This window comes from Staurois parvus, unplaced genomic scaffold (genome assembly GCF_062004578.1).
Source record: "Staurois parvus isolate SC_StPar_1 unplaced genomic scaffold, SC_StPar_1.0 ptg000029l, whole genome shotgun sequence".
Taxonomy (NCBI): Eukaryota; Metazoa; Chordata; class Amphibia; order Anura; family Ranidae; genus Staurois; species Staurois parvus.
Window position 1 is genome coordinate 7,276,818 of NW_028317825.1, and position 24,107 is coordinate 7,300,924.

General features: G+C 43.7%; 1 long non-coding RNA gene across 2 annotated transcripts in view; it reads left to right on the top strand.

The window, feature by feature from the left end:
• Positions 1-1,676: 1,676 nt before the first annotated feature.
• The window catches only part of LOC149471102 (uncharacterized), a 71,399-nt gene continuing 48,968 nt past the window's right edge, over positions 1,677-24,107 (top strand). For both annotated transcript variants that reach the window (XR_016307428.1, XR_016307429.1), the window contains exons 1-2: positions 1,677-1,879; positions 4,699-4,713. This is a non-coding gene — a long non-coding RNA (uncharacterized LOC149471102). The remainder of the gene's footprint in view (positions 1,880-4,698; positions 4,714-24,107) is intronic.

Below are 24,107 nucleotides of genomic sequence, written 5' to 3' on the forward strand. Positions count from 1 at the left end.
ATCACACTGATTGGAGTCAAGCTTGGCTCACTCCTGGCTCCAATTAGCTCTGGGAGAAGTCATTAATCTAGGGCCTCACATACTTTTTCCTCCCTGCACTGTTAATGTTTACATGTTATGTGCAATTAAACCATGGCAACATCTAATGTTTGTGTATTATTATGTTCAGCAGACTGTGTTCTTCTATTGTTGTGACTTAGATGACGTTCAGAGCACATTTTATGCCCAATTCATGCAAAACTCCATGTAATCTCAAGGGGTTCACATACTTTTTCTTGCAACTGTATACCATGAACTGTATTGAGTACTTATTCACAGAGGTGCCCTAAGACTTGAAGGTTCTTTCAAGGGTTACTCCATGTGAAAAAGGTTGAGCAAGGCTGCTCCAGAGGCTCTAAAATCCCATGGAACTCACTATTGCAATATGTATGGCAATAACCTATTCTGTCTGTGGTCCCTGACCTCTCTGTTTTTTTTAGGGAAGCTTAATCTGCCTCCAGCTAATACAACTTTGACTTTCTCCATCAGCTCATCCCTCATAGTTATTATCCTTTGTATCATTTGCCTTTTCCTTTTAGATTGTAAGCTCTCCTGAGCAGGACCCTCTGAACCCTCGTGTTGACTTGTGTTGGAACGGTACTGTCCTATTTTGCAAAGCACTGTGAAAACTGTTGGCGCTATATAAATCCTGTTTATTAATACTACCCCCCTCCTCCTCACATATTCATTCACGTAGAACCCTTACATTGTTTAATATTTAACCCTTAAACGCTGTCTGTATCCTTTTTTTATCCAGCTGGTATAGCTCTGGGAAAGGAAGTTAAATCACCAGCAGCTTCTGCTTTGGAAGACTCTCCACCCCCGTGAACTCTACAAAAAACATCCTCCCTCTTCAGCTTCCCTCCCAGAACACCAACACTTAGCTCAACTTGCTAACACCAGCATCCCAGGCTGCAATCTGCTGCAATGTGCAGGAGGTGGGTAACTGTTCTGTGCCTTCTCCCCATTGTTTGTCTGTCTCCCTTCACCAACTCTATGGGATGTTCTTCTACAGACTTCACCTTCACTTTTTCATTGTTTCTGGCATGGGCACCCCATCAGCCACATTATTTTTTGTGTTTGCCTTTCTCCTATCCATTCCAGCTAAGGCATTTAACCCTTCCTTCACTGCCTCATCCTAGTTCTTCTATGAAACATCATCATCCCCTGGACCAGCTTTCCTCTGTGGATAGACCAGACTAAGCATGGCTGTTTTATAGGTATGCTCCTTGGCTCTCCTATGTGTCCAACGTGTCAGTTGGGCTGAAGGAGACTTTTGATGGAGCTGGGACAGCCTCAGTGTGCTATTGGATAAGCCGCAGTATTTGCAGTACAATGGCATGCTAAGCCCTATTCATCCATATCTCCAGTACTGCCAATTAACCCCTGAGTGCCTGTCCCTGAGCTGGAGGAGGCTCCCCTTCCCTTACTTTTCTGCAGTCCTCTCCATGCCCTTCATCACCTTTTATTATTTGTTTTCTGTCCTCTCTTCCGCTCCCCACCTCTCTCCCTGTCCTCTACCCACCCTCTCCCCCTATCTCTTCCTCCCTGTTCCCCCTCTCTCCTGAGCTTGCTCCCTGCTGATATAAATAGTAACATCTTCCCATTTCCTACATGGTGTCCGGATGACGTCGGAGACACGTAAATGTGTAGGTGCTGCTTGTGAATGAATGAGGAGCCTCGTTTGCTAGTACTACAGGCTGTATATAAAAGCGGAGCAGGGCACTGGTTGCATGGAGCTCGGAGTAGGGGCAGGGAATGGATGGAGCGGCTGCTGGGAGCTGTCCAGTGCTGAAAGCTGCAGGCGGACGGAGCCCGGCCAGGACAGGACACCGAGCAGGTAAGTCCCGCATCCCCCATTCTTAAAAAAGCCTTCAATGGGGACTTCTGGCGTGCTAAGAATAGACCTTCCACCAGCCGGGGAGAGCCGGAGAGTGCGGCTGGCGGGTGTATTAGGAGAGTTACGGTATGTTCACAGTAACACGTGCGGAGTTGCTGGGCTTCTCTGGCTGGAGGCTTCCCGCAGCCCGCTGGATGGCCATCGGGGGTGCCGGCTCCTCGGGGGATGGCTATGGGGCTTCACCCGGGAGAGCTGGGAGCACATTCAACCGGGGGAAACACATTTCTGATCCCCCAAATATGCTGCCCTTCACATTTCTGAACTGCCACAGCTCGAAGGACAGTCACTGAAATATATATATAGATAATTATATAAAATAATTTAAGCTAATTATATATATATATATCTCAATAAAAAATATACTGTATATTACTGTATATGATCAATAATATATATAGATAGATAGATAGATAGATAGATATAGTTTTGATATAGTTATGCTAATACATATACACACAGAGACATATATCTATCTATCTATCTATCTATCTATCTATCTATCTATATAAATTAATTAAAAAATATATATATATATAAAATCAGTTATGCTATTTACTGATTATAGGTGTTCTCTTTCTCTCTCTATATATATACGTATATATTATAAAATCAGTTATTTTATGCAAATAAATGTGTGTATGTGTGCCAACTTGCAGCCTCATTTTTAGAATAGAGTATAGAGTGTATATACATATATATATATATATATATATATATATATAAATATTTTTTTTTTTAATAGATGCTGTATACATGTTATGTTGCCTATTACCCATGCCAACTGCATAAGCCTGGTACCCAGTAATCAGCCCACATGCTGGCTGAATGCACCGAATAACAATCAGAGCACCGAATCATACCCATCACCCCACAATCTGCACCAAAAGCTCTGTACCCATTGCCTCCCACTCACAGGATCATTCTGTTCTGTAGAATTCCACCCACCTGCGACCCAAGCACATTCCTCCTTGTATCCCTGAGTCTGCCAGCACCCACTCCTGCTCCACTCTGGATGAATATATATATATATATATATATATATATATATATATATATATCATACACACAAATAAAATCTCAATCTGCACTACAGCCCTGTCCCATTGATGAGCTGTCTGTGGTCCTCATGGTCCTGACATATCAGCCTCCTATGAAGTGTGTGTCAGTGTGCGTAAAGTGGATGGTGGGAGGGTCTGTGCTGTGACTCACAGATTAGAACAAATTCATTCCACGCTCTTTCCTTCCAATTCATCTTTCTGCTCCCCTCCCTCCAGCATCTCCTCTCCCTCTCATGTCAGACTTTTCTCTCCCCATTTGCTTGCACTTTCCCATTCGGATTGCAGCTCTTCTCCTCCCTGTAGATTTCTTCTCTGACGTGTTTGTGAGGATGAGAAATTCATCTCTGCGTCAATGCAGCCCTTCCATTCACCTGCTGCAACCTGTTCTTAAGGGGGCAGGCACAGCACAGCATACCTGACCAGCCTCTCTCTTTCGCTATGTCTTGCCCTCTGTCTCTTTCTCTCCCTCTATCTCTCCCTTTTTTTTCTATCTCTTTCTCTCTCTCTCTCTCTCTTTCACTCTCCTTCAACCCCCCCCCCCTTATCCATTTCTTCCCCCCCTCCCCTTCTCTCTCTCTTTCACTCTCTCTCCTTCTACCTCTCCCTCTCTTTCACTTTTTCTTTCCCTCTTTACCTTTTCTCTCTCTCACCATCTCTTTCTTGCCCTCTGTCTCTTTCTCTCTTTGCTCTCTCTCTCTCCCTTTCCATCTCTTTCACTTTTTCTTTCCTTTTATCTATTTTTTCTCTCTATCCTTCTCTTTCTTGCCCTCTATCTCTTTCTCTCTCTTTCACTCTTTTCCCCCTTTCTCCCACTCTCCATTTCTGTCACTCTTTTTTCCCTCTATCTCTTCATCTCTTTCTTGCCTCCCATCCCTTTCTCTCTTCCTCCATCCCCATCTTTTTTTGCCCTCTATCCCCTTCTCTCGCCACCCCCCCCCCTCCATTTCTTTCCCTCTTTCCATCTTATTCTCATTTACTCTCTCTTGCCCTCTATCTCTTTCTTTTTTTCTCTCTCTACCCTTCTATCTCTCTCTCACCATCTCTGTCTCTTTCACTTCTTCTTATACTCTATTTATCTCTTTTTCTTGCTCTCTCTCTCCTTCTCTCTCTTTCTTTCCCTCTCTATGCCCCCCATCCCATATTTCTCTCTTTCTTTCTATCTATCTCTATCTCTCCACCCCCTTTCTTTCTTTCTTTCTTTCTTTCTTTCTTTCTTTCTTTCTTTCTTTCTTTCTTTCTTTCTTTCTTTCTTTCTTTCTTTCTTTCTTTCTTTCTCTGGCTCTCCTCTATTTCTCTATCCTCTCTATCCCCCTCTCCCTCTCTCTCTCTCTTCCTCTCTCTCCTTGCTTGCCTTCACGCTCTGCTAGTAACAGTGACTGTAGTGAGGGTATATTTAGCTGCTGTAGCTATGGGGCTTTGGACAGTGCCCCAGGATATCTGCATGGGTGTAGGAAGCTGTAGCAACAACTATTTTTAACAGTAAAACATGTCCAGGGAACAAACATTTCTAATGCAAAGCTGTGGTCTATGTCACATCCCTTATTTATATGGAGTGTTATTTTTAATGACAATTGCTACCAATAATGATTTGAACTGCAGCATAAACCATTATCAGTGGATATATGATATACCTTATATAGGATGTTTTTCTTTTCTTCTCTATGCTGAATTCCACTGACTTGCTGTATTGGGGCAATGCAGAGAGGGCAAAGTGCGGTAAGACCCAAATATCTCCATTTCACCTTTCCTCAATGTTCAATACTCAGAATAATGAATGATGACCTGTCAATATTTGCTGTGATATCTTTCTTTACACCTTACCCTATATCATATCATATCATATTAATCCTGATTCATGACATCTACTAGTGTTTAATGAAAAGACTAATGGTGAAAAACTTCTGTGCAATGCTTGCTTCTGTAGTCATGTTGAAGATGATGATATGAGGGTAAATGTTAGTGTTCTGTGCATTGCAAAGCCTCATCCCAGCAAGGAGAGGGCTGTCATTAAATCGATTGTAGCATGCAATGCTTTTTTTTTTTTTGACAGGAAGTCATCCAGCCCCCAGCATGTCATTACATTTCACTGGAAGGCACCCACGCTCATATAAGTCATATGTACTGCAGACCTAGCTCTGCATCCACCCACATTCCCTCATCCAGACGCCTCCTAGCTGTTGTTCTGCGCCCATCCTCATCCCAGAGGCTGGAGATTCCCCTGCACCAGCGGTCGAGCTCTGCTATCGGTCATTGCATCGGCACCTTGGCTCTAGACTGCTTACTGTGAAACTGTGCTATAGGAACAGTAACAGTCTACAGTCATGGCTACTGACGTATGACTGTCACTTCTCTGCCATGGCCCCTAGGGGGCACAAGAAGCAGCATACTGATGCTGGAAGCTTTACCATATCAGTCTACAATACAATAAAAATAGTTCTCTGCCTGGTGTCTTCAATCTTTAGAGACAGACTGAACAGTAACACATTATTTTTAGGCTTGCAACGTCACATTTTTACTTTGCTTTTTCTAGGACTACATTTCAATGGTTTATACAGTTTTAAGAATGCGTACTGTCGTCAATGTAATACAAAGTCTTTTAAGTTGTATTAAACCCAAAAGTAAACATTTATAATTTTGCAGCTTACCAATTCTTACATGTGATGGCTGCATTCATTTTCTTTTTTTAGGCTCTTTATTTTTATCTGTTGATTGGACCAGAAAGTCCGCTGTTTTTCTGCAGAACAAGCTGTCCTGCAGATGTAGCAGTGAAAGACAGGGGTGCTTTCAATCATCAGCTTTTATTTATTCATGTAAAAATTTAAGAAATCTAGCAAAAGTAAAAATGTATTATACTGTAGCCTACCAATTCTTAGAGGTGATGGCTGCATTCATTTTCTTTTTTAGGCTCTTTATTTTCATCTGGTGATCCAGCCAGTAAGTCTGTTGTTTTTCAACAGAGCAATCTCTCCTGCAGATGTTAGAGGGATGAAACAAACCAACAAGGGTGCTTACAATGATCAGCTTTTATTCATGTAAAACTTTATCCCAAAAAGAAAACAACTACTTGCTGTAACTGCTTATAAAGTGTTAGCTGGGGTTTAGGCTTCAATTTGTTCAATTGTTTTGTGTATCTAAATTTGCTAGTACATCTAATGCTCCCCTCCCCCCATATTATGCTGTTGTCCAAAGGTGCCCCCTGTGCAATACAGGAGGTGTGTTACTGCCCAGATCATCAGGTGAAAACAGAGCGAAAAAAGCCTAAAAAACAAAAACTAATTTAGCCACCATATCTAATGATTGGTAAGCTGCAATATATTACATTTTTAGTTTTGGGATTACTACTGCTTTAAAGTGGACCTTTACCCATTACATACATGACACTGTTCTCTTGTGGTTCCAACCCCCTCCCTATATCAGAACTGGAAAGATTTCATTATTACTGATAAAATAAAATAGAGTTTATATGCTGCAAGGCGACACTTCCTACTTTCTCACCTAGGTGAGTATTACATCCCCACCCCTGCTGACTCCTGGGATTGTCACGTCACACATTCTCAGGGGGCAGTTTTACTAAGAGCGTATGTACACTGTGAGATTCTAAGCATGCACAGACACAGCACTGTGCACTGACAGGTATTCAAGACCTGGTAGAGACCCACAGTATGTATGTACACATGCTGGGGGGGGGGGGGTCTTGTGCATGCGAACAGACACTGGAGGTCGCTGCCATGTCTCAGATACCAGAAATTAGTGGCATCTGTGTGTATGCAGGAGAATCCCCCACATGTACACAGACATACCGCTGGTCCTGAATACCTGTCCGCAATCTGTGAACAAGCTGGATCTTAAATAATAGTGTCATAGAAGAGCGACAGGGGGAGGATATTAAAATGGGGGTAAAGTTCCACTTTAAAGCCCAACTCTAGACATAACAACTCCCCCACCTACACACACACACACTGCAAAGGTTAAATGCTCGTTAAGTCTAGGGGGTGGTGGTGCAGTGGCTTATTACTTGATTTCCTAACTGACCCCTGGCTCCTGCAGGCTCCCTCAGTCTGTGCTACTGGTCTGCCACAGCCTTCTCTGCAAGCTGCTCCTGTCCATGGTCGCACATTCATCCCCACCATATACAATACAGGGTTAATAGCTCTGCGTTGTGTGCCAAGGCTCTGCCTTGTAGACCAGTGGTGTATGTAGGCTTTGTGCTGCCCTAGGCAAAACAAAATTCTGACGCCCCCCAGCAGAGAGAGAGCCTGACACCAAACAACACCAGACCCCCCCCCCCCCCCCCCGCAGAGAGAGCCTGACAGTGACCAACAACACCACTGCCCCATCACCCCCACCTGAGAGAGCCTTATACTAACACTCCTTCCCCCCACCTGGTGACAGAGAAGAAGACACTCACCTTCACAGCTTTGGACATCCCCGGGAATGACAGTCGGGCTCTGCATACGCCATCAAGCAGCCCACGGCCTCTCTCAGATCATACCTGGTCCCCATGCTTTATATGTCCCTTCTTCCGGAGGGCAGTGCTGCCCCCCGAAAAACTGCCGCCCTAGGCATATGCCTTGTTTGCCTTGTGGTAAATATGCCCCTAACCCCAACACTATCCCTCCCTGTAATCCTAACACTAGCCCTCCCAGTAACCCCAGTTCTAATTATCCCTGTAACCGTAACACTAACCCTCCATGTAACCCCAATACTAATTCTCCCTGTAACCCCAATACTAGTCCTCCCTGTAACCCCAACACTAACCCTCCCAATAACCCCAACACTAACCCTCCCAGTAACCCCAACACCAATCCTTCCTGTAACCCCAACACTACCTTTCCCTGTAGCCCTAACATTAACGCTCCCTGTTACTCCAACACTAACTCTCCCTCTAACCCCAACACTAACCCTTCCTGTAGCACCAACACTAACCCTTCCTGTAACCCCAATATTAATTCTCTCTGTAACCCCAACACCAACCCTCCCTGTAGCCCCAACACTAATCCTTCCTGTAACCCCAACACTAACCCTCCATGTAACCCCAATACTAATTCTCCCTGTAACCCCAATACTAGTCCTCCCTGTAACCCCAACACTAACCCTCCCAATAACCCCAACACTAACCCTCCCAGTAATCCCAACACCAATCCTTCCTGTAACCCCAACACTACCTTTCCCTGTAGCCCTAACATTAACGCTCCCTGTTACTCCAACACTAACCCTCCCTGTAACCCCAACACTAACCCTTCCTGTAGCACAGAACACTAACCCTTCCTGTAACCCCAACACTAACCCACCCTGTAGCCCCAACACTAACCCTTCCTGCAACCCCAACACTAACCCACCCTGTAGCCCCAACACTAACCCTTCCTGCAACCCCAACACTAACCCACCCTGTAGCCCCAACACTAACCCTTCCTGCAACCCCAACACTAACCCACCCTGTAGCCCCAACACTAACCCACCCTGTAGCCCCAACACTAACCCTCCATGTAACCCCAACACTAAACCTCCCAGTAACCCCAACACCAATCCTTCCTGTAACCCCAACATTACCTCTCCCTGTAGCCCTAACATTAACCCTCCCTGTTACTCCAACACTAATCCTCCCTGTAAACCCAACACTAACCCTCCCTGTAACCCCAACACCAACCCTCCCTGTAGCCCCAACACTAACCCCCCTGTAACCCCAACACTAGCCCACCCTGTAGCCCCAACACTAACTCTTCCTGTAACCCCAACACTAATCCACCCTGTAGCCCCAACACTAACCCACCCTGTAGCCCCAACACTAACCCTTTCTGTAACCCTGTAACTCCAACACTAACCCTTCCTGTAACCCCAACATTAACCCTTCATGTATTCCCAACACTAACCCTCCCTGTAACCCCAGTTCTAATTATCCTGGTAACCCCAACACTGACTCTCCCTGTAACCCCAACACCAACCCTCCTTGTAACCCCGACCAGTGGTGTAGTATGGTTTTGTGCTGGCCTAGGCTACACAAAAATCAGACTCCCACCGGCAGAGAGAAAGCCTGACACTGACCAACACCAGACTCCCCCCGCGGAGAGAGCCTGACAGTGACCAACAACACCACTGCCCCATCACCCCCACCTGAGAGAGCCTTATACTAACACTCCTTCCCCCCACCTGGCAACAGAGAGAAAGACACTCGCCTTCACAGCTTTGGACATCCCCGGGAATGACAGTCGGGCTCTGCATACACCATCAAGCAGCCCACGGCCTCTCTCAGATTGTACCTGGTCCCCATGCTTTATATGTCCCTTCTTACGGAGGGCAGTGCTGCCCCCCTAAAAACTGCTGCCCTAGGCAAATGCCTTGTTTGTCTTGTGGTAAATATGCCCCTGCTGTAGATTGGAGCTTTGGTGGGAGGAGTAGAGCACTGGACTCAGCTGAAGCAGCTGTCAGGTAAGTAATGCAGCTTTTTCTGTATCCCCCTTGACCTAATAAGCATTTAACCTTTGCAATGCTGAGGAGTGGAGGGACCCACTGTAGGGTTTTTTGTGTTGTGTTCAGAGTTGGTTTTTAAATACCCATTCACACCTGAGTGTTACTGTACATGTTATTGTCCCTAAGTCTATGTGTGATAATGCTCAGCAATAGGAATCCTAGCTCAGTGTTCAAAAAGGTACAAGACATTTCTTTTGGAGCTGTGTTTTGTATTTTTGGCCTCATACACATAAATATAAGCATCTGTAAACATGCAACACAATTGGTTTTAGGTCTAACCAATTTGCTTGCAAAACACTTAAAAAACACATGTATAAAAAATGCAAAAACAGGCAAAAATGCCTGTATAAGGCCTCTTTCATATGGGAAGTGGATCTTAGTGACAGTCCTAGTAGATCAGATGACAGTTAGATGTAAATTGACAGGTGGATGGTTTACATCCGACCGCCCCAAAGAAAACAGCGGGCTGTGTCCATGTTTCCTCTGCACAAGCAGAACGGACACAGACCTGTCATCTGCCTACTCAGCGGGGATCAGCAGACAGATCCCCCGCTAAAGTCGCTTGGCGAAGTCCGTACATGTGAAAGGGGCCTAAGATTCTGTTCACACTTTGCGTATCTGAAATTGCTGCAATTCCAGATCTCACTAAAATCATGGCAAAAAAGACATAGCAAAAAGATTTGGGTGCCATTATTTCTTAAAATGATAAGTTCACCTTTTGGAACATGTTACATGTTCCACTCATATTAAGAGTAGAACATGTAACAAGTTCCAGCTCCTGCCTCGTCTCCTTCAATCCCTCCCCTCCTTGAGACAGTGAGCAGGAGATCCTGTCCCTGAACCCGCTGTCAGAATTTAAAAACAGCGCAAACAGAGTTCTGTGAATGAATGAACTACAAGTACTGCTGGCCACCACAGCCAATGGCTTGTAGTTGTCAATGCACTACGAGGAAGCTGGTGAGCATTCTCTTAGTTCATTGATTCTTCCTGCAATTCAGTGACTGGCTGTCCATACAAGATATGGGCAGACAGCTGCCTGAGAGTCTGCAGGAGCCTGGCATTGCACCCATGATCTGCTGATCATGGGTGCAAAGTTTTACAGGTTGCAAAGTTAAAAAACAAAAACAAATGCGCATTATTTTTCACCTGCAAAAAGATATCCAATTATTATTTTTTTTATAAAAAGTTAATGTAGCCTTTAATGGCACACGGTTATCAGACTTGCAGTTTGTTGTGGGACAAACATGCACAAAGTCGCGCTTTAAAATCGTGTGATGTTGCACACCCTAAAAGGTGCCAGAGCTTCCTTGGTGCATTTGTTGTGCATAGTGAAGCCCACTCAATTGAATGGACTTCCCTAGGTGCGATCCACAGAAACACACTACAAACACGCAAAAAATACAGCAGGAATTTGCGTTTCCACTATGCATGAATGGCGCCTAGGTGTTTACTAGGTGCAAATGGATGTTAATCAGTGAAAGCGTTACTTGGTGAAAAGTTGCAAGTAATAGGTTTGAAATGACAGAGTCCTGTCCATGGTGCTGAAGATGGGAGATAAGCAGAGCATTGCACAAGGAAAACTAAACATTTCTATATCTGTGGGAGGCAATGATTAACTGTTGTGTATACTGTATGTATGGACATATTTTTGTAAAATGCCTTCAAGTTTAGTATATTAAGAAATTCAATATATTTGTTTTTTTAGTGTCTGTATTGCATATGGTGTTATTGGTAATAATGACTGTTTTTATCATAATTTAAATTAATATGGGACTTATTTACCTCTGTAAACAAATCAAAATACTGTTTGTTTCCCTACTTCTAGCTATTATATGAGATCAGATTAGAATTTTAGTTTCTGTGTGTGCCACTGCTTCCTATCATATCATTACGTTTCATTACGTCATCCAGGAAATCCCAGAATTCAGGAAAATCCCTGCTGTAATCCTGGGAAGAGCTGTTAGCATAATGCAGCAGAGGGTGTTGGGCAGAGACACATTGTACTGCTGGATAACTGCTCATTTGCATTTTAGCTGCTTTTTTAGCTGCAGTTATCAGAGTTTCACATTTTCTTTTTTACTACAAAAACAGAAAAGTTCTCATCTGAAAAGGAAGGACAGTTAGAATATACTTAGGCAATGTGCCCTTTGTTTAATTTTTGTTTATCAACCCCATTTTATGACTTTTACCTAACATTTTAAACATGTTGGTACCAATGCAGATTGGTAAATGCAAGGTTAATGCCTTGTATCTAGAAAGTCTATGGCTTCTGCATGGCAATGCTTGCAGTCCCCTCCTGAGGCAATGTAGACTGTTATGCACATAGCGCACTGGTGTAACTAGAACCTTCAGGCCACCAATGCAATAAACTATGAAGGGCCCTTCCCTCTGAGCCTGGTGGTGGAATGCCAGGTCCTGGTCGCAAGTGCAACCTTTGTGACCTTGGTAGTTTCACCACTGGTGTCAGTAGTTTTTTTATTTTTGATATTTTATTTTTTTTACAATTTTTAATATATATTTTTTTTTAATTTAAATTTTTTTAGGAGCCCCGTTGGTTGGCTTTGGTAAGATATCAGGGGTCTAAACAGTTGCACTGAATGAATGGTTAAGAATAGCCCTGTATAGCGCTTCCCCTACATTCACAAACAGAAACTTAGTAAACACAGTTTGCTATATTACAGTTATGGACAGAGTCGATGATCGGTACGGATCACTGACTCTCCATTCAGAAAAGGAAGGGGCCAGTAAATGAGACATTTACTGGCCCCTTCCCCGATCTCCATCCTAACAGATCCCCCGCCGCAACCGGCAGAAGAGGTGAGGAGGGAGCCTGGCAGAGCTTCGAGGGATGAGGGGGGCCAGAAAAGAGCACAGGAAGGAGCTGTGGGGGCTAGACAGCAGACAGCACAGGTGGGGTAGCAGAAAAAGGCTGGATAGAAGGAGCGGCGGGGGTGGCTGCATATAGAGAAACCGATCTCTCCATGTTCCTCCTGCAGCCTGCATTCAGCGGCTGCATGAGGAACATGGAGAAATGGGTTCCTCTATAATAGAAGTCAGCAACACTTCAATCGCGATCTACCTGTCGAATGCTGGCAGGTGACAGATAGATCACGATGAAGTTCTTGTCGACCCTCAAGTGCTCCTCTTTTCCTCCTGAGTGGCATAGCAGAGCAGAGATGAGCTAAGGCTTCTTTCTTGCCTGAGCTCTAAAAGTTGAGATGGAGTCAAATGAAGTCCTAGGTAGCGGATTCATTCCCTGCTCCATAGCATATGCGGATGTGAGGCAGGGAATGCCTCTGCCGCCTAAGATCTACTTTCAGCTTTGAAAGCACTCATGCAAGCTCTGGCTCTTATCCCCTTACATGCAGTGTGCTTATCCCCACCGGTCCTCCTCTCCGCTTATAGGTGACATTGTGTGATGAGAGAGGAGGACCGGCAAGGATCAGCAGAGCAGAACAGGTTTATCAGCACCAGGAAACCATTTACATGCCCTTCTGAACACCAGCATTATACCCCCTCATCCCTCTATAGTGTGCCCTCCTGATCCCCAGTAACATGTGCTCCTGACACCTCTGTAGTCTGCCCTCATGACTATCCAAGACTTTGCCCTCCTGACCCCCCAATACCGTACCCCCCTGACTCTCCATTACTGTGCCTTCCAGACACCTAGCTCTCCCAAACCCCCAGTTCCATACCCTATAGACCCCCCTGTAGTTTGCCCTCCTGACCCCCCAGTATCATGCCCTCCTGATTCCTCAGGACTGTGCCTTCTTAGCTTCCTAGTACAGTGCCCTACTGACCAGCCAGTACTGTGCCCTCATGACCCTCCATTACCGTGCCTTCCTGACTCTCCAGTATCATGTCTTGCAGACCCCCAAGCCCCCTGACCTCCCCCAGTACCATGCCCTCCTGACCTCCCTGTGCTGTGCCCTCCTGATACCCCCCGCACAATGTCCTCCAGACCTGCCTGTACCGGGATCTTCTGAACACCCTGTACCAGTCCCTCCTGACCCCTCTGTACTGTGCCTTCCTGATCCATCCCGCTTCACATTGTTGTGCTGACCCCCTGTGCTTTGCCCTGCTGACCTCCTGTCTTTTACCCTGTTCACACTCTGTTCTCTGCCCTGCTAATCCCTGTGCTGCTCACCCCTGTCATCTGCCCTACTGATCCCTGTACACTGCTCTATTACTAACCTCTATACACTGCCCTATCCACTACTGACCTCTGGGGGCTTGCTGGTTAACGTTTAAAAAAAAAAAACAGGCGTGGCACCCTGGTCATCTTTCCTCTTTTCCGTGTTGTCATGGTAGACCTCCAACTCTCAAAGGTTGCCTACCCCTGCTCTAAATGCAGCCAGCCCCATAATATTCAGACGTACAGGAAGGGTCGCACAGGCCTTGTGCAGCATGGGGCTGGGTTGCAATTGCGACCCCTGTAGGTACACCCCTGACATAGGGTCGGTCAGCGCTACAATGCATTTCAATTTACACAAATTGCATTCAGCTGCATCCCTGAAATATACTGCAATGCTAACCCACACTGCGTTTGATGACAGTCTACAGTCATCACAGAGCCAGATGGGGACCAGCATGCATGAGTATCAGTGTTCAATCTGTCTCTGTAATGTGTTCAGCCATGTGCTTGGGACCTTAATCAACTAAGTCATAGGAAGAAAAAGATAAATTTTAACCTAGCCTCAGTTAAATTGTCTATAAATATTCTAGAAAGCGAATATTTCATAAAGCGATTACTGTGCAATTAGGCTCTGATGGAGGCTAGAATTTTCAATGCATGTGAAACATATTTTTTCTGGGGAATTATATCTACTGTACCTGTAAATCTATTCATTGAACAGAACATGCATTTGACATGGAGCTGAATTGCAGATTGTTTTGTAACAGATTCCCTTTACAGCCCAACCAAACTTTACATTTAAATCAGCTAAACATATTCCAGTTTCATCAAAGCAAAAGGTGCTCAAAGTCTGGTACCTGTCTGTTAATTCACTGGATTTCAGTTTGTTTCCTTTAGACAGTAGCCACAGCCTGGCTAGAAAAAGCCTCTCCCCTGCCATTATGCTGTAGCATGTAAATGCAGTGGTTTCCCCAACAAGCCCCCTGCTGAGTCAGAGCTGGAGCTCTCCACGTAGAAGAGAATGTGAGATTTTGCTGATGGCAGAGCTGTAGGTCTGACCCTGTTTCAAATTTCTACTTAGAGACCACTTCTTCTATACAGAGAGCAAGGGTCCCATTTTGCAGAATGCAGGCCAGAGACAGGGTTTTTCCTTTGCTGTGGCTGCTTTCTAAAGAAAACATATGATACTTTAAATACTTTTGGTTTTGATAATCTTGAAATATATTCAGCTTATTTAAACTTAAAGTAGAACTATAGGCATTTAGGGTAGAGTTTTTTTGCTATCTGTGTCCCATTGGGTAAGTTTACCTTTGCTTCCTTTCCCTTAGCCAAAACAAGAAGTGAGAGGAACTTCCTGAAAATTAAAGAAATCCCTTTGTGGCCTCCCAGGTAACCAGAACTAGTGTCCCCATTGGAAGATTTTCCCTCTATTACTTTTCTGGGGACAAGACAAATATTAGGATTTTGTTTTATTTTCACTTTGAACAATAATGTTAAACAGGGTAAATAGAGAAATAAAACTCCCTAATGAGGGCACATACAACAAGAGAAAGCTAATAGGCTAATTCTAATGACTCTTCACTCTATCTAAAACTAGAAAAAAAAGTTTTACCTTTACTTATACTTTAAAGGTCAATTGGGCTTTAAATAAATGTATCATTAGATGAAACTAAGGTAAAGCAGTGTAGCTTCAGGATTATTTTACTGGTCAACTAATGAAAAGTAAATTACTTTAATTACATAAATGATAGTTGTGTTATTTAAAGGAGAAGTATATCCAAAGCTCATTTGGCTGTACTTCTCCTGTGGATCACAGGGCTGTTTGTTGTTGGGTGACCAGCTCTGACCGTTTGCACACCCAGTAGTCTATTGGGTTAGACAAGCTTCAGTTATATGAGGCCATGGTTTAGCCAGTGATGGCAGATACAGTAGTACGATCATGTAATTAGAAGAAGATTCCATTTTCAGATGCAGGGCTCAGACATGTCTTTTTGATTATGGTTGTGGTAAGCTTGGTGTGGAGCCTAGGTTTCTTTTTCAGAAGTCTTAAAATATTCTTATTTTGCTTTTAATTCGAGTATCTAAAAATATGGCTTCCCAGTAGTCTGTCCTTTTTTGGATAATAGCATCATTGTCAAGTGGACACTTTCGACACATTTGCAAGACTGGGGGTAGCTCTCATCCCCATGGTCTACCATTGAGGTCTTCTCTACGAAACCCATGAAATGTGTACACCCCTCCAATTCCTCTTGTGCAACAACTCTTCCTCACAAAGATATGTTGCTGTACTATCTGCTGAAAAATCTGGTCACTTCTTTAAAGAATATTAGTAGGCAAAACATACTCCAGACCGCTGGGCTTAAACACAACTCTTGTTTTTTTGCTGTGGTGGATATTCTAATTGTTGACCACCCTGCATTGCTTGTAAAGATAGTTACTGCTATTAGGAAATATCACACATGAATCTGTTAAGGAATAGGTTGCCCTTCTCTTGCAAGGCAAGGCAGCATTTTACACAAAGTAAGATCTGTTATGATGGGTCAAACTCTTCTGGCCAGACCCAAGACCTTTTCCAACCATGGATATATGGAGCATAAAAGAAAACATGTTCACAGATTAAAGCTGATCTCCATCTTTTAGTGAAATTTAATTAGTTATTTTAGGCCAAGCTGGTCCAAAGGAACCATTACCTCTACGACTAGATGAGTCCACTGTGTGCACTGTGCAAACTGTAGGTAGCCTCAGCTACATACATTATATAGCACTGTGTTCTGGCAATTGAATGTGAACTTCCTGTCCAGCTTTTGAAACAAAATCGAGTTGGATATTTTGAAGTCATCAGCCTATCACTCTGCCTCAGCCAATCAGAGGAAGCTTTGTATTCATTCATAGAATACAAAGTTCCCTGTGAATGTCCCTCAGCCTGACTTGACTTTGCTTCGGGAGTGAGGTGGGAAGTTCCCATCCCATTGCCGAGCACAGAGCTGAATACCCAATGCCTCAGCTACATACAGTTCACACAGCACTCATAGCAGGCTGATCTAGTAGTGAATGTAGTAGTGAATAGTTCATTTGTACCAACTTGATCCAAACAAAATATATAACCATCACTAAAAGATGGAAAACAGCTTTAAGTTGCCATTGCCTTGCCATTGCAACTTATTACATTGCTCACTTGGATATGTTGGAGGATGTAAGCCTGTCACTTACCCACCATCTAACTTCTTTCTCCCAGACTGATGTGATACAGTACAGCATGGTAACTCTTAATCTTACACATTTGACATTGAGTATAAGAAACAGCGATCAGCAACATCACTGTTCGGGATGGGAAATATTCCTGCTAGGAAGAGAAAGACAGTTGTTTAATATAGGGCTCAGTCTGGTCATTTATTGCCAGTTCCACTTCCTGCTGTGAATGCAGTACATCATTATCACTGCAGGTTACCTGATCTACAAATAGCATTTTGATATTTTTGTATTGTCTCTAGCAGTAGCTGTTGCTCAAGTTATTGGTGGTAACATGCATCTGGCTCAACAGTGAGGAGTACGGGGAACATGCTACTCTTTCAGGAATCTAACCGCAAAATACAGGATCAGCTTTGTTGAAGTATTTGTGTATCCCATTACCTATTAAAGTTACATTTCTGAAAGAAAATTTAATCAATTAGCTGTTATGGCAGGGTCTCAACCACTAAAATCTTGATCAAATGAAGGTGATTAAATTTGTGATTAAGTTGCTTCCCGAGCACAGCAGATGAGTATGTGTTTAGTACTCATGAGCTCCCCATACAAAACAGACAACCCAATGTTATTTTTTTTAATTTATCACCCCAATTTTTTAACACCCCCTTACTCCTGGGCAGATGAGGAGGGTCCCCTGGTGACCCAATGGGTTGTCAGCTCTCAGGGAGGAATCTTAGCTTGTTGGTACATAAAAGGAAATTGGGTGCCAGTAACTATTAGAATGTTTTAAAGGATTGATCCATTAAAACTCCAGGAAAAAAAGAATTTAAAACAAGAAAATATACAGTTCCAAACTTCTCTTGTAGTAATGTGGCTAGTTGCCCTCTAGTTGCCCTCTAAGAGCAACCATACAGCAGAGGTACCTCTTTGGATGACCAGTGAGAACTACTGCAGTGTCCACCAGCTGCAGCGTATACTTCTGGACACCCTCAACACAGAAGCCTCCTCCTTAAAATGCTCCATACAGGCAGCCATCATCCTGATCTGCTCCGTTTGGATGTACCCTCCAGCAGGACAGCAAAAATCCTTCAGACACCAAAACACAGACCATCTTTTGCTTCCTTAGATCCAGGCACAGGTCCTTCAACCTGCAATATCTTGCTGAGGCAGCAGGTCTGGGAAGCAAAAGACCTCCAGCACAAATTACAACAAAGCCTGGAAGGCAGAACTCCCTAACCAATGTGACCCAAAATATTTATATCTTTCCTTAGCATGCATCACTGGCAATAAACCTCCTAGTGATTTACCAGAAAGAAGTAGGTATCCATCACTTGGTAATATTGTTTCCTCTTACTCTATGTAATAGAGGAAATTCCCCAACAACAGGCAGAAGTAAGTAATAGTCTGAACCTAGGGGAAATTCAACCAATTCAGAAGAAAATAATTTTCTGCATTCTCACCTCAGCAGAGCATATTCCTGGTGATTTTGAAACATTTTTTTTAGATGTTCAAGCTTTGTTTCCTGGGCTTGGCAACTGGAGGAGAGATGTTCTACAGGCATAAAAATGTGCGTGTATTGCATGTTTACAGGCATTTCCACTGAAAAAGTCTACAGGGCCAAAAACACCTGAATATGCTCAGAAAAGCCTCTGTACTTTTTTGAACATTGAGTGTGAACAGAGACATTAGAAAGAATTGGATGCTACATGTTGAACATAGTCAGGCATGTAGAGAAACAATCAACAAAACCGTGTGAATGGTGACTTAGAGCTCAGGCTGACTACAGCCTAGCTACATTTGGAACAGAGACATTCCAGCTTAATGTTGTACTAAATTCTCAAAGTTTTTTCTGAAAATAAAAAATATGTTAGACTTACCTGCTCCTTGTAAGGATATTGCACAGAGCGGTCTCTTACCTCCTTTTCTGGGGTCCCCAGTCAGCACTCTCCGCCTCTCCTCTTCTCCAAGTGCCTCCTCAGCAAGCCATGTATGGGTGCACTCCCAAGCCGGGCTGTGTGCATCCATAGACATGCACAACGCCACTTGGCCACATCCCTACACCCTCCTCATAGGATTGACTGATAGCAGCAGGAGGCAATAACTTCTGCTGCTGCCTGTGTTCCCTGTGAAAAGAAGAAGAGAAGAGAGCGGGGCTGCAGATGGGCGCAGTACTGGATCACTGACAGGCTCGGTAAGTGTTTAGGACTAGAGGAGAAGGAGCAGCTAGTGGAAGGTACAGAGAATACACTAAAGTTAAAACACCTTTAGACTTTAGAACTTTAAGGCAGGACCCCTACAAAGGATTTGGAAAGATGGGAAATGACAGCTGAGGAAGTTCTTAAGTCTTATCACTGAGAATACACCTGACATGATGTGTTTCAACGTTTCACATCCCTAGATTTACTGTGGGCAGGGCCGGTGCTAGACTATTTTGCACCCTAGGCAAGACCAGCTACAGCCCCCCCAAATAAATAAATAAACATTTTTAAAACCAGTAGAAAATATTAAATCAACAAAACATGAGACTGCAAAATTTCTGTTATATTTTAAAAATAAATGCCATAAGATGCCACCAGCACCAATATTAAAGACAAAATCAGTGTCACGGATGGACTGTATCTGTAGCTGGCAGTGGCGGGTTGACAGTTGCAATGAGTGGAGGATGATGGATCCACACTCTGACAGATCCCAGGCTGGAATTCCTCAGGCAATGGGGGGAGATAAAACGCTGTGACAGCAGGCTGCCCAGCCCACATACACACACAGAGAACACCTGAACTGAGCGATCACAGTGACAGATACGACACAACACACCAACACTGACACAGATCAGCAGACCCAGCAGGCTCTAGAAGAGCAGGCCGTGGGATTGTGATGATGTCATCACTCACTGACACATTGCACATGTGATGGATAGCCAGCCGGGTCACACTCACACAGACACAAGACATCAGAGTCAGGCATTACCTTCCTTCGCAGGCGCAGCTCCGCCTCTGATGATGAATGGGAAGAGAGGGGTTGGACCTCCACAGTGTTCAGTAGCTTCCAGCCGGATTGCAGTAAGGGTTTGAGCTGCAGAAGAACACCAGAAAGAGCGGCAGCTCAGCTGCTACATTGGCCCAGACACCTGGCATCTTCCTCTGTCCTTTCTTCCTCCCCTCTGCTGTCCCTCCCCTCAGCTGAATGATCATTCATGACGTGGCGGCGTCCCACACAGAGGGAGTGCTGGCCTGTGCTACCCCCAGGTGCCCCTAGGTAGCAGTGCGCCCTAGGCAGCTGCTTAATTTGCCTAGTAGATGCATCGGCCCTGACTGTAGGTATCACAATCAACCAACTCTCTGAATTTGCTATTTGCTATCTCATCCCTCTTATACGTCCTGACAATGTTACAGACCAGGGGCGGACTGACAACTCATGGGGCCCCCGGGCAATAGGGGATCATGGGGCCCCCGGGCAATAGGGGATCATGGGGCCCCTGTGTCCTTGCCCAAACTCAAAAAAACCTATGAAAAAGGTACCAGGGGCATCTCATGGGGCCCCCTACTGACCCCGGGCCTTCGGGCACTGCCCAAGTTTCCAAATGGTCAGTCCGCCCCTGTTACAGACTCTGAGTAGTTTTACTCAATTCCTATTCTTTTTGGACAACAAATTGCTTATAGATGAAGGAATGCCTCATGTTTTCACAAACAGTGCTACTTTAATTTACAGCAGTAGTAGCACAACAAGGATACAAATGAGGATATTTGTACTTCCAAGACTGCTTGGAAGGGATAAGGATGACTGAGTGGTACCCTGGCACAAGATTTATCATTTTGTTGCAGTTGCTAAGATCAGTCATCCAATTGACAGTGGGAGTCTCTTGGGTGGGATAAATCGGCCTGCTGCTTCTTTTTTTTTAGCAACAAGTTTGTGAATTACAGCACTTTCTTGTTGCTGCTGCTGATGGCTTTTCTTTTATTGCTCTCATTTTATTGGGATGAGGTGCTATGCTTTGTCACTTTCAGTTGCACTACCATGCGCCTTGAAATGATAATACGTTTTTTTTGAATGATCAACTGCTCCCCAAAACATGACAGCTATGATGTATATTAATATCCTTTTATGTTTTACATGACAGCCTGCGTGGGAGACTGTCTGTTTGACAGAGGCACTCTCTGAAACTCGTCACTGCAGGACTAAAAATTGCCAGTGAAATTTTAATTCCACTTTGGTCTAAGAAGCTAAATATGTACAGTACATGCAGATTAGAACACTCAAGTTTTCAATTAGAGAAAAATAATAGAGTTGGTGAAAAATATTACACAAAACAGGTGAAATTTTCTCCTAATAACAATTGTAAGGTAACTGTAAATTGATAATTAAAAAAAATAAATAGACAAAGTTTGCCTGCAAGATTCAGGCTAGATTCACATATGTGCTGCTCTTCAACTCTTCATTCATTTGAATGGGCTGCCGTGCATCCTGAAATACAGGTAAAAGGTTCCTGTACCATTTTTGGGATCACAGTCCGCACGGGAACTGCAAGTTCAGTGCGGTTCCCAGTGTGGGTGCAATTTCCAGTGCAGGCGGCGTGCCATTAGGATTAATGCCACCTGCCCGCATCTCCTGCATTTCATGTGTGGGTGGTTGTAGCTGCGGGGACAGGTGTGGGTCCCACAGCTGCAATCACCATCGCAGGTGTGATCCTAGCCTTAACACCACTCCCGCACATCTGCTAAGTAACATTATCCGCGCAAGCCATAGCTCGCAGAGCCGCACATATGTGAACCTAGGCTAATTCTTATTGGCCCCCCATGCATTGGAAAATGAGTCACTGACTTTTTCCCTGTGTTTCCTGTAGGTACAGCAACCAATTCAAAAGATTAGGTTGCTGTTCCAACACAAACATGCCTGCACAGAGCTGCTAAAACCTAGCCTAAAAAAGTTGCATAATTTTATAATAGGCAAAAAGTATGTTTGAACTGTCGAAACTGACTGACAGTGCAAGACTAGTATTTTGGTTACTGTGAAACATAATATTTTCACTACACAGTTAGCATTTGTCAGCCAGCAACATCAACAATACATTTTACAAAAAAATTGAGGCAAGTAAATTTTGTTTTTCAAAAAATCTGGACCATGGCCACTCCTTTAGCACAGTTAAACTACACAGAGAAGTTGACCCTTTCAATGCCAACTATGTTTTCTTCCTCACTCATAGTGGTGTATTTATTAAAAAAAACAAACAGAGCTATTCATCTTGTGATACTACATGAAAATATGTTTTCTGCGAATGAGGGTACATTCAAATGTTATTAGGCTTTTATCTCTCCAGGTCTAATGTTATAGTGAAACAGAAACATTTGAACTGGAGGGAAAAAGCCTAATAACATTTGATTGTTTCCTCGATTAGCAGAGAACTAATGTACCTGCAGTGTCACTGGATGAATAGCGCTTCAAATATTTTATAAATACACCCTTAAGTGTTTCATGGATCCTTAAACTAACTAAGCCTTAATCTTGCTACATACAGCCAGATTCTTATGTAGCAACCAGGGGCGGACTGACAACTCATGGGGCCCCCGGGCAATAGGGCATCATGGGGCCCCTGTGTCCTTGCCCAAACTCAAAAAAGCCTATGAAAAAGGTACCAGGGGCATCTCATGGGGCCCCCTACTGACTCCGGGCCCTTGGGCAGTGCCCGAGTTTCCAAATGGTCAGTCCGCCCCTGGTAGCAACTGTTTTGTACTGTGAAAGTCTATTTGAATGAATATAATTTCATTAAATTTTTAGCACTTCATACTCAAGAGTTGTTGCCATGTTTTTGGGTAACTACCAGGGGCAGACTGAAAACTCATGGGGCCCCCGGGCAATAGGGGATCATGGGGCCCCTGTGTCCTTTCCCAAACTCAAAAAAGCCTATGAAAAAAGTACAAGGGGCATCTCATGGGGCCCCCTACTGACCCCCGGCCCTCAGGCAGTGCCCGAGTTTCCAAATGGTCAGTCCGCCCCTGGTAACTACTGACTGGAGAAACTAAATGTGTAATTTGGTTAAGGTTAGGATTAGGCTAGAATAAGGCTCAAGTGCCAAGGGTTAAATATAAGGCTAGGTTAAAGTGAGTCTGTGATAAGAAAATGTTGGGAGCTGCAATTGCTTACTTCTCCTTTGAGAATTTGAGTTCCCTGGTTGACATGCTGGTGCTTTGGCTTCAGTCCCTTTTTTTGTTGACCCAGAACAAGTATAAAGTACATGCACGCAGGATTCATAATCATTTTCAAAATATTTTCTTTCTTTATTGTGATCTGGACTAAAAAAACAAAAAAAATATGATATTATTTAGTCATGTGCATATAATACTTTTCAATATTTTGTATTCTGCTCTTCAACCACTAGGTGGAAATGTAGGCTCCTTTTCACATTTTTTAAAGCAATCTTTTCTTGCCTTACCCATTGTTCACAGAGATCCATAGTTCTCTTTAGAAAACTATACCACTTTGTGAATCTAGTGTTAAAGGTTCAACCTGTAATATTTTTATTTTGTAAAAGATTTTTTATAAAGAAAAGATATATTAGGGCTTGTTCATAACTGACTAATTTCTAACGCAGCCAAACGCCCCTATAGCGTTTGACAGGCATTAGACAGGCTTTTGGGAAGCGTTTTTAATGCTCCTCAAATGCTCCCCAAACGCCCTATGCATGCTTTTGAGGCATTTAATAGGTGTTTGCCAAGCATTAAAACTGTACCACAAACGCCTATAATGACGTTTAATGGTATTAACGCTCCACAAATGCCTCTCAAACACCCCGCAAACGCCTGCAAGAAGCATCACCATAGACTTGAATGGGAGACTTCAGCTCCTCCTGACTCAACATGAGGCGTCAAATTTCCCACGATGCTAACGCTTCAGTGTGAATAGCACTGTGTGCTGCCATAGGTAGAATTTTCATAGGCCTTTTTGGAGCATTAAAAACGCTTCCCAAATGCCTGTCTAACGCCTGCTAACAAAGTGAACATAGCCTAACATTGGTTTAAAAAATTAAAAAATAAAAGTATTTAAGTTAATGCAATACCATTAATGATTCTATTTAAAAGGATATAAACCAAAACAATGAAAAATATAGGATCTATTGTGCACAGATAGAAAGGGGTGTTTATCAAACACAAATCTTTACTAATTGTTATATTTATGGCATAAATCAAAACCTATGATAGTTCCCATATTCTTTTGCTTCAGGGTTGTCAAAAAAATACACATAAAGCTTATCATAGATTTATTTACCAGAAAAAGTGGCAGTAAGGGATCTGCTCGTTGTACCCCTGGTCCTAATTCAATTACTTGT